We start from the raw sequence: 20,793 nt of genomic DNA on the forward strand, positions 1-20,793 counted from the left end.
TCATAGGCAAAATTAGAATACCTATCATCAAATGCTTTCTATGCTAAACTATCTGCTGGATGTCTCAACATTCCGTCTTTTGTACATCTTTCATCATGCCATCTCATTGAAGAAGCTGTTTTTGACGATGCATAGATTTTTTTCAATCTAGATATGAGAGGAAAGCAATGCAACACTTTGGCCGGATTTTTTTTTTTTTTTTACGCCGTATTGCATCCACATTATTCAATATATCATCTTCATCTTCTTTATGCATTATCCATCGTGAAGATCCACACATATGACATGACTCTTGATTAACATTATCGCCTCGATATAATATACAATCATTTGGAAAACTATGAATCTTCTCATATCCAAGATCCAATTTCTTTACTAATTTTTTGACTTTACAAGAGGAAGATGGCAAAGTAGTGCCTTCCAGAAATGCATCATTTAATAATGGAAACAGTATAGTAAAATTCTTGCCATACCATCCATTCAAATATTTTAAATGGAATAAATACATAAGAAAAAGAAGTCTTCAAAAAATTTTTACAACCCGAATATAATTCTTGATCACAATCTTCTAACAAATGGTGATACTGAGCTGTCTCATCATTAGATGAACATACGGACTCCTCAACATGCATAAGATCAGTAGACATAAATCCCTCAGGTATCCCAACTATTTTTTGTTCTCCACTGAAATCTTCTAAATTTCCAACACCAAGTCTAAGAGCATTTCTAAGCAAACCCCTCATATCATCTTCTCTTGCAGGATTTCTTTGTAAGTTATCAGATCCCTGGGAAGATGTATGTTCTACATAGGAGGGTTGAGTAGATGAAGATGATAACATGGACACTTCATGAAATACCCACTTGATATAACCCTTCAAAAAATCATTTCATACCAAATATTCTTCAATAGTTTGTGGATCAAGTAAAAAATAATTTACACATTTTCGGCATGGACATAAAATCTTTCCATTCATACTAGATTTCTCAACAGCAAATTTAATAAAATCTTGAACTCCATCTAAATAATCTTTGCTGGATCTTGGTTTATTTATCCAACTTTTGTCCATCATAAGATAAAATTTGATTGAAACTGCAATTTAACTGAAAAATTAAAAAAAAAAAAGTTCTTCACAATCATTTTGCAGAGGATTTAGCCAGCAATATCATGACATGAAGAAAATGATAAAATATAAGAAACTTGTTGCATTCTAGATGATATTTTTATTAGCCATTACTGGTCCATTCCATCTATTAGAATTATACATAGGCATAATAACTTGAATCGAACAACCTATTTGAAATATAAATTTCAACAAACTAAGAATAAAATTAAATATCACATGCCAAACACTTTAGAAAATAATTACACCAGCAAAACAGTTTGACAAACAAATCTATCATGATATTAGATCTTTACTTCATTTCTATTTACAGTAAAGGCATGCATCCAATAGCATACTTACAGTAAGTAGTGCATACACGAATGCCATCATAGAGCAGAAATACAACTTGGAACCAAACATGCCATTAACTTATGCAAAGGAACTGGTTATGCTGTTTGAAAACAATAGCACGTAATCGAACAACCGGAATAAAACTTCAACAGAAAGTTCCAAATCTGAAAATAAGAAGGGACGGAGAGCCAGCAGCACCTGCACCAACGATAACATCTGAAACAGAGTGCTCTGAAACTTCTTGTTTAAGCAAAAGGGAGGCCAAGCCACCCAATTTTATTAGTTAGAGGTATTTATGAGAACAGAGAGAAGGGAAGCAGTGGTTTACTTCCTCGGTAGCGAGACTCAACTAAAAAGAGCATCAAGAAGTGCCTTCAAAGTAACAGCACACCAGGGGAAATGTTTGGCCTGCCGGCACGCAAGGCGAGGGACTGGAACTCTTTGAAGCAAAAAGGTGCCCTTCAAAAAGTGCCCCCAAACTTTAAACATCTGAAACATGGTGTCACGCCCCCGACCCGAGATTGTGAATCGAGGATCACGACAACCGCCGCATACTCATGAAGAACTCTCTCCATAAACATGCAAAGCATCTCATCACGATATCAATGCATCACAGCGGAATAAATTCAAATAATTACTATTCAACTGTAATTCAAGTAATTAAATCAAATGTCTTACATCCAATAAAATTTTTACTAAATCAATAAAACATTAGATTTAAGTTCAATGAAGTTGACAATGCTAATCTCGCTTCTAAAAGCTCTGTCCCAATATTTCGTCCCACTCTCGATATTAATTATCTGAATCTGAAAAATGAAAAGAAAGGTAATGAGCTAGACAGCCCAGTAAGTAACAAATATCTCAACTAGATAATTCAGATATTATATAATTTTCAAGAATAATGCTGCAAATAAACATAAGAGTATATTTCATGCTGATTTAATACAAATCAAATATTTTTAAATATTCATATATAATATAATCATAAATCCGATTCGATTCAAAACACTCGTAACTCAACAGCCTTGACTATGACCAACGTTTAACCCCCATTGGCGGGATCCACAGAATACCAGCGCACAACCCCCACTGGCAGGGTCCACTGAGTACCAACGTATAATCCCCATTGGCGGGGCCCACTGAAACATAGTTAGGCTGAGAGCATAAATCCGATCTGTATCAAACACTTTGTATCATAATATATCATAATTTTTTTCACTGAACATGCGCATAAATCGATATACCATAACATTTCAAAAGCACTTTTCTTTCAAAACATAATTTCATAAATCATTCATAATTTCAGAGAATAATTATTTATTTTCAGAATAAATATAGAATATCTCGAGAAGATGATTCATTACTTACCTTTCACGGAGCACTGAATGAACAGATCGACTAACTTCTAGGAGATTCTTCCGTGCCTATTATCCAAAATTATATTTTATATTAATTTTAATTCAAAATTCAATCTAAACAGATCCCAAATCAAAATCTCACTTAAAATCAAACTCTTCGCTAAACTCGATCAAAATCATCAATGAAGCCTTCCACTTCGCTAATCCTAGAGGAATAACTTTAGAGAGAGAGAAATCCATCAAGAGAGAGAAACAACCTAGAGAGAGAAAATTCTAGAGAGAGAAAGTAGAGAGAGAAAGTCCAATTCCAGCGAGAAAGCCAGGGTTCAGACTGAAAGAAGAGAGAGAAGAGAGAGAAACTCTCTCTCTCATCATTTTCATTTTTTTATTTTTATTTATTTATTTATTTATTTATTTATTTGTTCATATATATATATATAAATATATATATATTTATTATTTTTTCTTTTCTTTTCTTTTCTTTTTCTTTTTTTTTCTTTTTCTTCTTTTTCTTTTCTTTTCTTTTCTTCTTTTTCTTCTTTTCTTTTTCTTTTCTTTTCTTTTTTTTTCTTCTTCTTCTTCTTCTCGGCTCTTCCCGCACCGGAACAGGGGACCGGCGTGGCCCATCCTTGGCCGGGCCGTTCAGGCCGCGGCTGCCGCGGCGGAGGCCGGCGGCAGACGGGGGCTACTCCTCCGGTCACGGAGGAGTATGGCCGGCGGTCGATTACAATCGCCGGCGCCGGAAAATCAAAGAAAAAGAGGCTCAAAAACAGGGTCTCTTTCCCGACCGAAAATCGACAACTCTCGTCACCGGCAGCCGCGCACAAGAGCATGAGAGGAAGGAGAAGAAAGAGGGAAAGAAGAAGGAGACTCACCTCGGCCTCCGGTGACCTCACCGGCGAGCAATCACGGCGAGAAATCGAACGGTGTCCGCGGCTTCGATCGAGAAAGACGGAGAGAAAGAGAGAGGGAGGAGGATGATGTTCGGTCTCAAGGGAGATGGGGTCTTCTTATAGGGAATCCTAGGACTCCGAGGGGTCCTAGGAGTCCGATCTCGTCGGGTCTCGTCGGAGAAGAAGACTCCTATCGGGAGTCTTCTTCTCGATTTGATTCCCCTGTTTTTTTTTTTTTTGGACTTGGGTCTGCTAGGCTGGGCTGGGTTTTGGGCTATAACATTCTTCACCCCTAAAAAGAAATTTCGTCTCCGAAATTTTTCATACCTGTCACCATTGTATTGGAAACCTGTGGATTTTGTTGAGAAAGCGCATAAACTCTTCCCTAATTTTTAGAAATCTGTCCACCACCCTTATGTTGTCCTTCATGAGTTCTTTGGCCAACTTGATTTTCAGTATTTAGCGGGCAACTAGCAATTTTATGATCCATCTGACCACATTTGAAACAAGCACCTGTATTCCAATAGCAATTCTTGTCTGCATGATTTTTGCCACATCTGGAGCACTGCTCACCATCAATCTGTTGAGTCTTATTATCTATTGCTCCCTTAGCTGATCTTTTGATATTTTTATTATTCTGCCCTTGTGTGTCATTTAATTTTGCTCTCTTTCTTTGCTTTCTTTCTCTTTCCATGCGTTCTTCATTGACTTCCCTTTCAATTATTAGTGCTTTGTTTACCACATCTGCATAAGTTGTCAATTCATATGGAACCACTTGTTTTCGAATTTCAATTCTCAGTCCCATCTCGACTTGTGAACACGTTCTTGCTCACCATCCACTAATCTCGGAGCAAATTTTGCTAACTCTGTAAATTTTGCTTCATATTCAGTCACACTCATACCCTTTTGCTTCAAATAAATAAACTCTTGTTCTTGTCATTCTATGGGGAGGCATGATAACCTTGTAGTAGTAAAACTTTATTAGATTCATTGATCTATTTGTTAGGATGGGTTTATTATGATGCTCATACTCTAACGTCCCAATATTCCTAATGTCTACCCACCTACACTCATATTATGTTAAATTCTATGTGTCATAATTTATCCACTTATGCTCTGATACCATATTAATTGTCACGCCCCTGACCCGAGATTGTGAATCGAGGGTCGCAGCAACTGCCGCATACTCATGAAGAACTCTCTCCATAAGCATGCAAGGCATCTCATCACGATATCAATGCATCACAGCGAAATAAATTCAAATAATTACTATTCAACTATAATTCAAGTAATTAAATCAAATGTCTTACATCCAATAAAATTTTTACTAAATCAATAAAATATTAGATCTAAGTTCAATGAAGCTGACAATGCTAATCTCGCTTCTAAAAGCTCTGTCCCAATATTTCGTCCCACTCTCGATATTAATTATCTGAATCTGAAAAATGAAAAGAAAGGTAATGAGCTAGACAGCCCAGTAAGTAACAAATATCTCAACTAGATAATTCAGATATTATATAATTTTCAAGAATAATGCTGCAAATAAACATAAGAGTATATTTCATGCTGATTTAATACAAATCAAATATTTTTAAATATTCACATATAATATAATCATAAATTCGATTCGATTCAAAACACTCGTAACTCAACAGCCTTGACTATGACCAACGTTTAACCCCCATTGGCGGGGTCCACAGAATACCAGCGCACAACCCCCACTGGCAGGGTCCACAAATACCAGCGCACAACCCCCACTGGCAGGGTCCACTGAGTACCAACGTATAATCCCCATTGGCGGGGCCTACTGAAACATAATTAGGCTGAGAGCATAAATCCGATCTGTATCAAACACTTTGTATCATAATATATCATAATTTTTTTCACTGAACATGCGCATAAATCGATATACCATAACATTTCAAAAGCACTTTTCTTTCAAAACATAATTTCATAAATCATACATAATTTTAGAGAATAATTATTTATTTTCAGAATAAATATAGAATATCTCGAGAAGATGATTCATTACTTACCTTTCACGGAGCACTGAATGAACAGATCGACTAACTTCTAAGAGATTCTTCCGTGCCTATTATCCAAAATTATATTTTTACATTAATTTTAATTCAAAATTCAATCTAAACGGATCCCAAATCAAAACCTTACTTAAAATCAGACTCTTCGCTAAACTCGATCAAAATCATCAATGAAGTCTTCTACTTCGCTAATCCTAGAGGAATAACTTTAGAGAGAGAGAAATCCATCAAGAGAGAGAAACAACCTAGAGAGAGAAAATTTTAGAGAGAGAAAGTCCAATTCCAACGAGAAAGTCAGGGTTCAGACTGAAAGAAGAGAGAGAAGAGAGAGAAACTCTCTCTCTCATCATTTTCATTTTTTTTATTTTTATTTATTTATTTATTTATTTATTTATTTGTTCATATATATATATATATAAATATATATATATATATATATTTTATTATTATTATTTTTCTTTTCTTTTCTTTTTTTTCTCTTTTTTTTCTTTTTCTTCTTTTTCTTTTCTTTTCTTTTCTTCTTTTTCTTCTTTTCTTTTCTTTTTCTTTTCTTTTCTTTTTTTTTTCTTCTTCTTCTTCTCGGCTCTTCCCGCGCCGGAACAGGGGACCGGCGTGGCCCATCCTTGGCCGGGCCGTTCAGGCCGCGGCTGCCGCGGCGGAGGCCGGCGGCAGACGGGGGCCACTCCCCCGGTCACAGAGGAGTATGGCCGGCGGTCGATTACGATCGCCGGCGTCGGAAAATCAAAGAAAAAGAGGCTAAAAAATAGGGTCTCTTTCCCCACCGAAAATCGGCGACTCTCGTCGCCGGCAACCGCGCACAAGAGCATGGGAGGAAGGAGAAGAAAGAGGGAAAGAAGAAGGAGACTCACCTCAGCCTCCGGTGACCTCACCGGCGAGCAATCACGGCGAGAAATCGAACGGTGTCTGCGGCTTCGATCGAGAAAGACGGAGAGAAAGAGAGAGGGAGGAGGACGATGTTCGGTCTCAAGGGAGAGGAGGTCTTCTTATAAGGAATCCTAGGACTCCGAGGGATCCTAGGAGTCCGATCTCGCCCGGGTCTTGCCAGAGAAGAAGACTCCTATCGGGAGTCTTCTTTCCGGTTTGATTCTCCTGTTTTTTTTTTTTTTTTTTTTTTTTTTTTTTTTTTTTTTGGGTTTGGGTCTGCTGGGCTGGGCTGGGTTTTGGGCTATAACACATGGCCCATCATTAACATCTGAAAAAAAGGGTGGGAAGCAGAGGGCCTTATCTATCTTCTGAAAGGTTGTCTGAAGCAATTAAAACTGAGATGTACTTAAAATTTTAGGAGCACATTTTGGTCTACTAGTAGCCAATCTTCATTCATTCAAACATGAATATCTTTCAACGCTAACGTGTGGAATGGAAGCAAGCTATGATCGAGACATACACAATATGCAATGCAACTCATAGATGTTACTTAAGGGAGAAAAAATTGCTCAGCAATGAAGCTTCCTAATAACTCTATCCAGAGTCCAGATTCTTTCAAGACTGGGGTCTGAAGTGATGCATTCAATCAGTAACTTCTGAATGGAAATTATATGAATGAATGAAACATCTAAACACTTCAAAACAGCAAATGTCCAAATTAAAGTTTTTTCTAAAGAAGCTTTGAGAGACAAATGGGAAACGCATTCATGCATTATTTGGAAACAAAGCATCAATCCAATGGTAACGAGCACAAAAAATTATTGTCCAGACAGTTGATTTGATTAAATTACATAGAATTATGGGAGCACATAAATCTCTGGAAAAGCATGGAGATCTCTTCTATTGGTTGTCATATTAGTAACTATATATGCATTTCATATAATATTTCAGCACATATTAATGGAATTTAAGCCCAGGCTTCAAGTAGCAGACCAAAATATTAACAATTTAGAAGAGGATTACGGCACACTACAGCTTGCTTTAAAATCAGAGAATTTTTCCACAATTTTGTAGATCAAATCAGAAAATGAGAACACCGATCAGTAAGAACCTCTCCAAAATCAGCTCAAGATTATGAAAAAAATGAAAAATCTATAGCTTGCAAAGGTCAAGGGATGTGGTACAATGAAAAAAATTTGCAGCCTAGATCATCACTCATGATTATTGGAGCTCTTACCTAAAGTGCAGACAAGGGGAAAGGTTCTATCTAATCTTCAAAACCTCGCAATCTCTACAAACTCTGTTTCCCCTTCGATGATCCTTCAGAAATTATAAAATAAAAAATTTAAAAAATAGCATAAAAATGTAGAAATATACAAATAAGATAAACAAAAAAAAAAATCCACGATCGATCGATGGTGAAGGTGCTCCACCTACTCGGGAGAAGGAGAAGAAGCCGGAGAAGAAGGAGAAGCTCGCTAAGACGAATAAGAGCAGATGGAGAATATGTTGGGCAGTAGCAGAGATTTAAGACAGTAGAAGGTTTTTAGGGCACTTCTAGAAGCTCAATAGCGGAAGCAGAAGGAGAAAGAGGGTCGAGGAAGCAGACGATAGAAGATGGGGATTTGCTGGATTGGGACGATGGAGGGTTTATTGGATTCCAACGACGAAAATAAGCATGGTTGTGAAATCCCACCTAGCAACCCAAATGGACGTCGTGGATATGGCCATAATTGGATCCCAAAGATGCTTACGAGTGCTGTCTTGAAATCCAAATCGCCCATCATTTTACGCATCGTTGGAAGCCGATTTACTCTAAACTGGATGCAGGAACGTTTAAAAATTATCCACACCTCAAACTAGCATCAGAGACTAAAAGTTGGTAGCTTTCCTTTTTTTTCTACAGTAATATCATATTATTATTATAACATTCTATTATTATCTATAACATCCTAATTAAAAAAATAAATTATATATATATATATATATATATATATATATTTTGATCAGAAAAAAAAAAAAAATTGAGTTGCATCGAATATCAGGTTTCCCAATCCGAACCGGTGTTTTTTTTTTTTTTTCAATCCCGGGATGGTGCGCAAAGAATTTTTTTAGGAGTTATCCCATCACCTGCGCATTGGAACAATAGATAGGATAGAATGTCCCGTCAGAACTTGAGTGCTTGCGCATAGCTGCTGTGGTCCGGCCATCATACCCTTGGTATCGGTTAGCTGTGACAGCAACCAAAGGTAAGAACGCATGATCCATCATCAAATAAAGCACATGCAAACTGTGCTACCCATTATCGTTCTCACGGAAGAGAGAGGAGAAAAAAATGAGAAACCACTACTTTGCTATCAAGTATTATCCATACTCATCACTAGGTGTTTATCATTATTGAAAATGTCCAAAAGTTTACCAGCTTACCTTCTCTTTTGGACTTCTAGTTAATTAACTAGCATCCCACAATGGGTTGTGACATGAACGTTAGGTACATATAAATTTTATGTATTAAAGGTGCTGAAAAAATTATACATACCTTTTGCTGATGGAGGCACCTATTTTTAGTTTTGCTTTAGATGATGAAAAATATATTGCATTTTAGAGTGACGAAAATATATTGCTTATCCGTTCTCAACTCATATTCTCTAGCCAATGGTGGATTTGAATCTTCATAATTTATCTCCACTACAAATTTGCATATGCTAAATTATTAAAAAATAAAATTATGAATTTATATAATGACTAAAGTAATATAAGATGAAGACAAATATTTTTATAGATATTGTCGTTGTAAATAATTAACAAAAAATATTCAACTTATCCGGTCAAATCTTTCCACATGATTGATAGAATTAGTTTTCATCAAAATTGAATCAATCCAAATTTATAAAAATAATACGAGCATCACATCTATCATGGGATTAGGCTATTAACTCCATGCCTGCATAAAAATTCCAACATGATAAATAGATTTATGTCATTATTGTTGTTCCATATATCGCACTATTTTATATTGTTGGCATCTACTAACATTTTTATTCTTTATTTGTATTCACAATATCCTCCAAAAGTAGAGTGCCAAAATTAAAGAATATTGTGTTTTATCATAATTTTCTTTGGTATCCTCCTTTATTGAACTAATACCTTGAAGGAAATAATTTTTCATTCCCCAATGTTTTTCATTGCATATATGATCTTAGATGGACTCGTGTAGGAGTAATTGGCCCCTCACCATTTTAGCATTATTTATTCCAAAAAAACCAAAATTATATATTAGATCTGGACAAAAATACAAACCCAAATAAAAGTCTACACTTATACTCAATATTGAACTCCAAAAAAAAAATAATAATGAGTTGGGTATCGCATATTAGTCAGGCATTTAATAAGTTATTTTCTACTTTTTTGAACTATTTTTTCCAATTATTTGATGCATACAAAATCCAATCTCATTAACTATGGATCATGAAAAAGTTGCAGGATAGAAAAATTATCGAAAATTGCACTTAAGCAACTAGTTAACATTTTTCTTCTTTTAAATATAACCAAATTTGGTCTCAATTAGTCAAACCAAAAGCAAGAGATGGGTATTTGGTGGGACAAGGTGGATTACAAATTAATTACTCTCTACTTAGTCATTCTTCAATGATGAGAAAAGAAAAAAAGTTATATATGTGTATGTCTTTAATTTCTTTTTTTGGTACCTATCAACTAAATCTAAACTTAACTTAGTAAGGCTTCGATTTTAATTTTGTAAACACCTTAGTAGCTCGGTAAGCTTATTTTTTGGACCTAAACGCTATATCTCATGTATTTCTCTTCTCAGGTGGTCTCTCTTTTCTATACTAGCTTTTTGCGTCGGTGCTTATAAAAGATTTACACTAGTTTTAATATATCTTAATTTTCTCCCTTGATTTGTATATGCACTAAAAATCTTTTTCTCCAATGGATGTACCCCTTTTTTTCTCTCCTTGTCATTTATTTCTCCTCAATATTATCTTTTGTACATCACCATCCTTGAATTTGAAAAAGATAAAAATAAATCTATTCTATGCACTCTTTTTTTCTTGCTAATACACTCATATAAACTTTTTTTTCCTACTTATTTTTCTCCAAGAGAAATAAGAAAAACATGTTGATAAGAAGATGTATATGACTTGTAAATAAATAAATTTGAAACTATTATAGTTTTTATAAGGCTATATCCATTTTGTCAAATACCTTTTTTCTTAAAGATTTTTTGATTTTTGGTTCATATATTTTAAAGGTTTATTTTGTATTTTATTTTCACTATGTCTAATATTAAATTTTATGCCATTTTTTCTAGTTTGACTTATGTTGCCTCTTATATTATTTTTTTATTTTAATTTACCATTAGTTTTTATGTTATATTTTGTTCATTACATCTTGTTGAATATTTCTCGCACATGTCTTTTCACTAGTATAAATAAATAAGACATAAACAACCAATATGGTAGATGAAAACGTATTTCATAAATATTTATGCAATTTGCATAAAAGTAGTATGGTTCAACTAAGGGGGTGCTTGGTTCATGACTGGAATTGAAATCAGAATAAAAATCAAAATGACTTGGAATCGGAATGGTCAAATCTTCCGAAGTGCTTGGTTCATGACTGGAATCGAAATTGGAATAGATATTTGAATCTATAAAGAAGAGTTGGGATTGAGTTCTATGTAGATTGGACCATTTCCATTCTATCTCAAAATCGAAATTGAAATAGGACTCTTTCCAACCAAATAGTTGGAATGGGAGTCATCCATTGTCATTCTGATTTCAGACCCCTACTCCCTCCAATCAAGCACCCCCTAAAAGTATACATAAGCAAAGTAAGTTATACTACATCAGTATTTTCACTAGATATCTGTTAATAAAACAAAAGCTGAAATTACCTAGACACACCCAGAAAAGCCTATCAAACAAAAAAAATATCAAGCATGTAACCATCAAATAAAATGATGTTAACATGACTTCTCACAAGCATCCATTTTTCTTCATTATCATTTTGGCTATCTTTTCATCTACAATAATGATATAATTCATTCCCATTTTATAGTATAGTTTGATAGTTGATGAGTCATATATTTTTACAATTATTTTAAGTATTTTAGGTAGTTAATGGTGCTAACATCTTCTAAAAATCCTAATTTCATAACTAAGTTGGATTTTCTTACAAAATTAAATATTTTTAATAATATTTTTTTGAAAAATATAAAATTAGAGTATTTTTATGGAAAGTATATATCGAGTTGACTGATCAAGCTAAGCACCAAAATAATTTCACATCTACTAGAGATTTTTTAACAAAATAATTTACATTTCTTCCTTATTTGGCAGGTATGCTCAAATCGCGGGAGACATTCGAAACCTCAGGACTTAGGAACCCTAGCCGGCCAACCACCACCTGAAACCCTGATCCCACACCTTCCTCTTGTTGATGCCATCAGCTAGAAAAGGAGCTAGGAGGCGCAAAAAGTAAGAAAAAGGTAGTTAATCTCTTCTTTGGCTGGATTCTCTTGATTCTAATACCTTTGGCATCAGGATCCCTGAAAGGCTATAGGACTCCAAATTTAGCAAGATCAGATCCTATAGAATTCTAAGAAGAGTAAAAAAAGAATGTACTTTATAGAATTCAATTTGGATTTCCAATGAGGCAGCTACATTAAATTAAAATTGGTAATAGTGCTGGACAAAATTGAAAATATCCAATACACCCAGATTCCCCCTAGTTTTTTCTTGGCTCAGAAACTTGATCCGAAAACTATTTTTTAGGTAGCAAGGAGATAACCTAGAAGAGAATAAATGACAGCAAATAGGAGTCCAAAAAGATTCAGCATAAGGAGCAAAATAAGAGACTAGGGGGCAAGACAAAGAAGAAAGGTTTCTACCAATTCAAGAGAATTATATATAGAACGGAATCGAAGGAAAAATACCTACTTTGCACCAAACCCTAGCCCTTTTTAAAGCTCTCCACGTCCCATCTTCAGATCATCTTAAGAGTTGGATGGCACAAGAGAGAGGAGGGCAACATAAGTGCTTAGGGTGTTGAGAAGGTCTCTAAGAAAGAGGAGCTAAGAAGAGAGTTCTTGCTTCCTACACCATCTTCTACACCATCATCTTCAAGATCAGATCCAAAGAGAAAGAAGGAGGAGATGCAAGCATGCGCTGAAGAGTACGAAGGAAGAGGAGCCCACCAATTTTCTTTCTGACGAGGCTACGCAGATCCCTTTATTTACTAGTTCTAGTTTGCTTTCTCTTTGTTATTTATTCTTTTTTTTTTAAATTTTATATACTTGAATTCAAATTTTAATTAATACAAAAATTAGTTTCATTCTTTTTAAATTGATATCTTTTATTTTTATTACAAGTAGAAGCTAAGATTTAGTTAGTAGATCTTAGTACCAAACTTTTCTTTATGTACTTTTAAGTTTTGCAATAAGATTTAGGTTTTAATTAATATAAAATTTAAATTTTTAAAATTAATTTTTATTACAAGTAGAAGCTAAGATCTAAATAATAGATCTTAGTATCGAGTTTATCTTTCTGCACCATTTAATTTTTATTTTCTGTTTACAATTCTGTTTCTAAATTTTTTTTTTATAAAAATCAAAATTATCAAATCAAAGTACTGTCTTATCTATGGATTCGATCCGACTCGCTACTCTCTATATATTTTTAATTTTTTTAAGAAGTCAGATATTTAAACTGATAAATACAGTATTTTAATGACAACATTACGATCTATTAAGTTTTTGGTGGCATTGCCAGGGAAGGCACAAATGCTAAATTATTTTTCTAATTTCTTTAATTTTATTTGTATACAACTTACTAACTTTTTCTTATTTTTTATAGAAAAAAAAGAGAGAAAAAAATGAGAAGAAAAAGTTGCCAATCTTGTTTGGTGAGATCAATCCTAACTCTAGTTTCTTTTTAGCAGTTGCTTTCTTTTTTCAAATTCACTTAAAAGTCACCCACATAAACTTAATAAAAATTGCATGACAAGAATAGAAACTTAACAGTTTAGAGCATTCATCATCTTAGATTTACTTTTGGTGATCGCTGGAGACAAGGTAAGCTTTCAAGTTTGATTAGTTTTATTCATCTAGTTTAGTTGTATAAAACCCCTTATTTGAACTTGATTGTATACCTTCATTTTAAATCGACTTAAGGACAATATCCATTAACAAGATAAGATGAAAATTTTATTATCCTTTCTTAGTTCAAAAACAACCAACCAGCATCCTGCATTAACCTAAATCTAATTAAAACTAAGTAGACATTGACTCCTAGGATCAATTGAGTTCAGTTTAAATTTTGTGATGAAGTTAAGTACAAGTTTGAACTCACCCTTGAAATTGGTGTCAAAAGCAAGAGGTTAAAAAAGCTAAGCCTAAATAGACTCGTGGTTATTTAATTAGGTCCGTTGTGAAAGCACGGAGAGCCTCCCACGACCCCACCTCTTACTTGGCTAGTTGAAAGAACTGAGATTAGACTTAACTCGCATCTAGGCTGATTCATATTACATCGAACTGTTGGGTCTAAGTAACCCATAGGTGTCTTAGGTTTAATTATTTGCTAACTTGCTTGTGATTGAAAAAAATAATAAAAATATAAAAGAATAAAAAAAAATCTAAACCACACATTAGGATTGCACTGGTACATGCACGGTAGGAGATCACTTTTTTTTGACTAATTTTGAAATTAAATGGCTAATACACATTAAACCCGATAACTAAATGGCTGAAAATCCTAAAGAACTACTTATGCAGATGAAAGAATATTTTATTCCTTCCATCTATAACCCATCGACTTATATCCACTTATTTGAAATCCCAACGAGTCAATATGAGATCAAGTCAACTACAATCCAGATGCTCCCATCTTTCTATGAGAATACCAATGAAGATCCTTATAAACATCTAAATGAGTTCTTAGAAATATGTGACTCTCTATCAAGTGTAGGCTTTCAAGATCCTCTGATATAGACTAAAAGCACTCTTTTAGAAAATAAAAATAAGGCAGATAATACAAGATTTGCCTCCCGATATTTTTGCAACTATCTTGATCATTGATTCAATTGGGTTGGAACAATAATGGCTGAAGGTACATTTATTTTCATATTCGGACTAAATTTCCTACAATCCTACTATAAGAGAAGACACGTCTGACCAACCATATGGAAGATTATAATCGCATAGAATTTTTTTTAACCTTTTTTCCCAAACAAAGTAATCTATTCTTCCACATCTGATAGCAATATAAGTTGTCAAACATGTTGATTGGGAGCATATATTTAAACACTCATGTGTTTAATCAGAAAGTAATATACTTTAATTTAAAGAACATGTACAAGAAGAGTGTGATTGCATTTAGCATTATTATCATTTTTTTAAAAAAATCTGAAAATAAATATTTTATCACCATTTTTTCAAATTTTTTATTACAAAAGATATATCCAGTTTGTTTTCTCTATTTTTTTTAACAATGAGAGCTACGATGTAGCCAACGATGAAGGAGAGGTAGAGAGATGGGGCCAATATTAATTCAGGATAAAGAAGAGTTCAATATTAGATAGAGAGACAGTTGAGAGAGTGGTAGAGGAAAAAAAAATGGGATGGAGTCGACAATGTTGTTGGAGATGAGAGATAATTTGGTGTTGAAATTATTGCGTCAGAATCTGATACCACATGGTGCAACAAGAAGAAAAAAAAAATAAGAAACACAATACAAATACGTGGATAGGCCTTAAACCTACCTCCACGAGGCATGCAAGTTTCATTATGAGAGAATAAAATAAAATCAATATAAGAGGAACTCATCACTCAATCTTTATACAAGAGTTTCTCAAGAAAAAATCCTAAAATCCTTACAAAAGCTCTTTGAAATCTCTGTTGAAGTCTTTCTGTACTTCTAGGACGTCACTAGCTCTCCAATGCAACTGATGGCTCGTCAATCAAAATTTTATAGACTCTAAAAATTTTAAAATACTGTTATACTAAGAAATAAAGTCCCAATTAAGCCTAGAATCATCCGTGGCCGTCCGATCGTGATTGGCTCACACTAGAGCCGTCCGATCGTGCACATCAGGGCCATAGATCACTTGAACAAACACAGAATCAACCTCAGTCATCCGATCGTGATTGGTTGCGATCTGGGCCATCGGATTGTGCAAAAAAAGTCTGAACCGCTCGTGGACCGAGTGTTCGGTCCACGTGTTCCCATGGACTGTCCAGCACCTCGCGGTCCACGGTGGATCGTGCGGGATGCTGGGCCTGGGCACCCCCACACTTTAGGCTGGCCCATGCGCCTGCGCTGGGCCATGCGTGCCTGTGCCCGCATCTCCGTCGGGCCCGGCTGCACCACTGTCGACCGTCGCCGCCTCGTGGACTGTGCCGCCGCTTCAAACCTTTTTTCGTGTGTATCTTCTCCGTTTGGACTTCGTTTGGACTGTTCTTGAGCTTGTTGGACTCCATTCGTCGTTCTGGACCTCGCTGTGGGCTTAATATGGACTGAATCTTGAGACGTATTTTCTAACAATCTCTATCTCGACTCAATATTCAACCTCCATCTATCTCTAAGAGTCTATGATCCATCTCACCCCCATGTCCTAGGGCATGCCTACTGTCTTATGAATGGGCAAACGTGGAAGTCGAGCCAGATCGCTCGATCCCACCTCCATCATGGGCTGTGTTTACTCTGACCAAAGACCTGCTCGGGTTATCATCTTGTGGTAATAGAAATCTCATCCTGTGACATCGCCTCTCATCCTCTCGAGTCTCTCATCTAGTGCCCGATTCACCTCCACCTAGAGCTCTACCTTGCTTTGGGCTTCTCTTGGCTCCTGAAGCTCCACCTCACACTGGGTTCTCCATCAGGTAGTAATGTCCTCTCGTCCTCTTCTTTTCCTCCAGAATAATCCTATTATCGTGCAACACCTTCAGGCTTCCTCCACCGGCTATCGTCCTATAGCCTGTTGAATCCAGTCTGCTTAGTGAGATAAGATTCCGTCTGAAATCGGATATGTATCGGATCTCCCCCAATCTCCTCACTGCACCATTATATATCCTCCAGCTGATCGTTTCGATGCCTCTGATCGCACAGCTCGATCCATCCGGTAGATAAACAGTGCCCTCGCTGCTTTCTAGGGAGTCAAACTGCTCCTCTTTGTAGCATACATGATAGGTGTATGCAGAATCTAAAATCCACTATTAGAAAGAAATAAATACCTCATCAGATATCTCTAAGACGTCACCCTCTAAGTCACTACTGGCTGTCGCTGCAGTAGCCATTGTTCGATCCCTAAGTTGAAAGCAATCTCTGGCTAGATGTTCCAACTCTTCACACCGATAATATTTGATCTTGCTCAGATCTCTTATCCTAGACTTGAACCGACCTCGCTGAGATCTCTTATTGCCCTGTCTGCCGCCTTCTGCTCCTTCAGAAATCACCAAAGTTGAGCTGCCGTCTGAGCTCGAAACTAGACTCTTCCTTCTGAGAATCTCGTTCTGGAGAATTACTGTAGTGACCTCATCCATCTTGATGGTGCTCTTTCCTACTAGAAGAGCAGTCACCAAAGACTCATACAAAGGAGAAAGCGACACTAGCAAGACCAGTGCCTTGGTCTTCTCCTTAACTTTCTCACCAACACTGAGGAGATCGGTGAGAATCTTTTGGAAGTGGTTGAGATGCTCCTGCACGCTCTGTCCCTTAGTCATCCGCAGCTGGTAGAACTGCCTCCAAAGGAAGAGGGTGTTGGTGAGAAACTTTGCTATATATAACTCTTCGAGCTTCGACCACAGTATCGTTGGAGAAATCTCACCAAGCACATAGATCACCATCTTATCCGCTAGTTACAAGCGGATCGTACTCACCGTCTGCATCTGAAGTCGTCTCCAATCCTGCACCTCCATGGTGGTCGGCTTCTCCTCGCACAAGAGAGCATCGATCAACCCTTGCTGAATGAGCATGTCTTTCACCCTCGCCTGCCATAAAGAAAAATTGCTCTTTTCATTAAATCTGTTGATCTCCATCTTAATTGTGCTTGTCTTCTCCATTTTCTATCTTGTTCACTACCGCTGCAACCTACGCTCTGGCAACATCTTGCTCTGATACCAATTGTTGCGCTAGAATTTGGTACCACATGGTACAGTAGGAAGAAAAAAGAAACTGTTGGGTATAAAATACCCACAGCCGAAACCCTCGGCGGAATCGACAACAGAACAGCTCCGCCCGGGCTCCTACGGGAGCCGGGCTCCGCCGCAACATCAGAACAGCTCCGTCCGGACTCCTACGGGAGCCGGGCTCCATCGCCGACATCAGAACAGCTCCGCCCGGGCTCCTACAGGAGCCGGGCTCCGCCGCAACATCAGAACAGCTCCGCCCGGGCTCCTACGGGAGCCGGGCTCCGCCGCAACATCAGAACAGCTCCGCCCGGACTCCTACGGGAGTCGGGCTCCGCCGCAACATCAGAACAGCTCCGCCCGAACTCCTACGAGAGTCGGGCTCCGCCGCCGACATCAGAATAGCTCCGCCCGGGCTCCTACGGGAGCCGAGCTCCGCCACAACATCAGAACAGCTCCGTCCGGACTCCTACGGGAGCCGGGCTCCGCCGCAACATCAGAACAGCTCCGCCCGGGCTCCCGTAGGAGCCCGGGCTCCGCCACAACATCAGAACAGCTCCGCCCGGACTCCTACGGGAGCCGGGCTCCGCCGCAACATCAGAACAGCTCCGCCCGGGCTCCTACGGGAGTCGGGCTCCGCCGCAACATCAGAACAGCTCCGCCCGGGCTCCTACGGGAGCCGGGCTCCGCCGCAACATCAGAACAGCTCCGCCCGGGCTCCTACGGGAGCCGGGCTCCGCCGCAACATCAGAACAGCTCCGCCCGGGCTCCTATGGGAGTCGGGCTCCACCGCAACATCAGAACAGCTCCGCCTGGGCTCCTACGGGAGCCGGGCTCCGCCGTCGACATCAGAACAGCTCCGCCCGGACTCCTACGGGAGCCGGGCTCCGCCGCCGACATCAGCTGCAGCACAGCTCCACCCGGACTCCTACGGGAGCCGGGCTCCGACATCAACTGCAGCACAGCTCCGCCCGGACTCCTACGGGAGCCAGGCCCCGCTCTCAGTATCAACTGCTGGTAAGCTCTGTCCGTACTCCTACGGGAGCCGGACTTCACCTCTAACTTTGATTGTTGGTAAGCTCCGTCTGGACTCCTACGGGAGCCGGACTTTACCTCTAACTTTGATTGCTGGTAAGCTCCGTCCGGACTCCTACGGGAGCCGGACTTTACCTCTAACTTTGATTGCTGGTAAGCTCCGTCCGGACTCCCACGGGAGCCGGACTTCACCTTTAACTTTGATTGCAGAGGACTCCGCCCGGACTCCTACGGGAGCCGGGTTCCGCCCGCAACTTCAGCTCCGAGAGGGCTCCGCCCGGACTCCTACGGGAGCCGGGCTTCGCCTCCGACATCAGCCACAGAGCAGCTCCGCCTGGACTTCCACGGAAGTCAGACTCCGCCCACGGCCCCAACCGCCAGGAGGACCTCTCCCGGATCTCTACAGAGGCCGGGCTCCGACCGTCTCCGAGCTTCAATCAACAGATCCGCGCCCCCTGGCAAGCCACCAAAACAGCCACGACCCTGCTCCACTTCCTGTGACGGGTTCTGCACAGCTCCATCATTCCCTGACAAGCCACAGTAACCGTCGCCGCCCTGCTCCACTTCCTGCGGCGGATTCCGCACAGCTCCACTACCCCCTGACAGGCCACGGTAACGGCCACGAACCTGCTCCACCTCCTGCAATGGATACCGGGCGATTCTCCCATCCGCTGGCAAGTCACGACAACGGGCGCTGCTCCACTCCTTGCAACTGATTCCACATGGCGAGCTGCGGTGATGGCCACGATTCCACTCCACTACCTCTCGCAATAAATTTCTCTGACCACGGGCGGCCCACTACCAGACGGTTACAGGTGTCGCCATCAATCCGTTGCCCCCTCCGCCTATAAAAGGGGGACTCAGATACGTTATTCTCTAAGCTCATCTCTTATCTCAAAACTCTGCTAAATTCTCCGTTTGAGCACTCCATTCTTGTTGAGGCAGAGAACTGACTTGAGCGTCGAAGGGTCTTGCCGGAGCAACCCTACCTCCGGTTTAGACTTCCCTTGCAGGTCCCGGCGGCGACCGCGGCTTCCCTGACTCCAGCTTCTCCGGCGCAAGCAGATTTTTGCACCAACAGGATTGGCGCTAGAGGAAGGGCGTGAACCTTCGCAGCACCCTTGTTCTTAAAGGAGTGTTCAACGGAGCCGCCTCCGACCGTTTCTCCGTCACCCACTCCTAATCTTCCCCCGCGAGATCGACACTCGATGCCTCCGCACAAGGCATCCACCCGACGGTCCACGGCCTCCACGGCCAGATCTCAAGCTCCGGCCTCCCCTCCCGTTTCTCAGCCTCCTCCTCCTCCCCCTCCGGCGGCGGCGGTCGGCGCGGAGCAGTTTGACTTGCTGGCACAGCAGGTCAAAGGCCTCGTCGAAGTCGTACAAGCAATGCAGCAGCAGCAACCGCAGGCGTCGGCGCATCCGGAGGGGGCATCTCCAGAATGCCAGAACCCAGCAACGGGGCGGGCCACCTGGGCTAGCCACCCCGTCCTTCCTGAGAAGGCGAATCCGAGGGTAGAGAGCCCTCAATCGGATCACGACTCCACCCCTGGAAGATCCCTGCCTCCGTTCTGCCAAAGGACCCTCGAGACTCGAAGTTGAGAGGATTTCCTGGACCGGAGGCTCCAAGAGATGAACCGGCGGATTGAAGAACTCCGCCACGCGCCTCCCGCTTACGGTGAGGATATTTGCACTGACCCTCCCTTCTCCCAAATGATTATGCAGGAACCGATCCCGCCGAACTTCAAGCTTCTCCAGTTCGAAAGCTACGACGGGACATCGGACCCGGTTGATCATCTGGAGGCCTTCCGAACGATGATGCTGCTTCACGGCGCTCCTGACGCCATCTTGTGCCGGGCTTTCCCGTCTACTTTGAAGGGAGCAGCTCCCTAGGTCGGAGAGGATGCGCACACACCCCGGGAAGCGCAACCCCAATAAGTTCTGCCTCTACCACCGCGACCACGGCCACGACACGGAGGAATGCATC

At 39.7% G+C, this 20,793-nt stretch overlaps 1 long non-coding RNA gene across 2 annotated transcripts; it reads right to left on the reverse strand.

Moving 5' to 3' along the window:
- Positions 1-3,356: 3,356 nt before the first annotated feature.
- Positions 3,357-8,485, reverse strand: LOC140856484 (uncharacterized). 2 transcript variants are annotated; one of them, XR_012139723.1, is made up of 3 exons: positions 8,063-8,485; positions 7,867-7,949; positions 3,357-5,143 (listed from the first exon to the last, which is right to left on the reverse strand). It is a non-coding gene; the product is annotated as an uncharacterized lncRNA (long non-coding RNA). The 2 variants fall into 2 exon arrangements; XR_012139724.1 differs by having other exon boundaries at positions 8,067-8,484.
- Positions 8,486-20,793: the final 12,308 nt, after the last annotated feature.

Source organism: Elaeis guineensis, chromosome 3 (genome assembly GCF_000442705.2).
Source record: "Elaeis guineensis isolate ETL-2024a chromosome 3, EG11, whole genome shotgun sequence".
In the NCBI taxonomy this organism is placed as follows: domain Eukaryota; kingdom Viridiplantae; phylum Streptophyta; class Magnoliopsida; order Arecales; family Arecaceae; genus Elaeis; species Elaeis guineensis.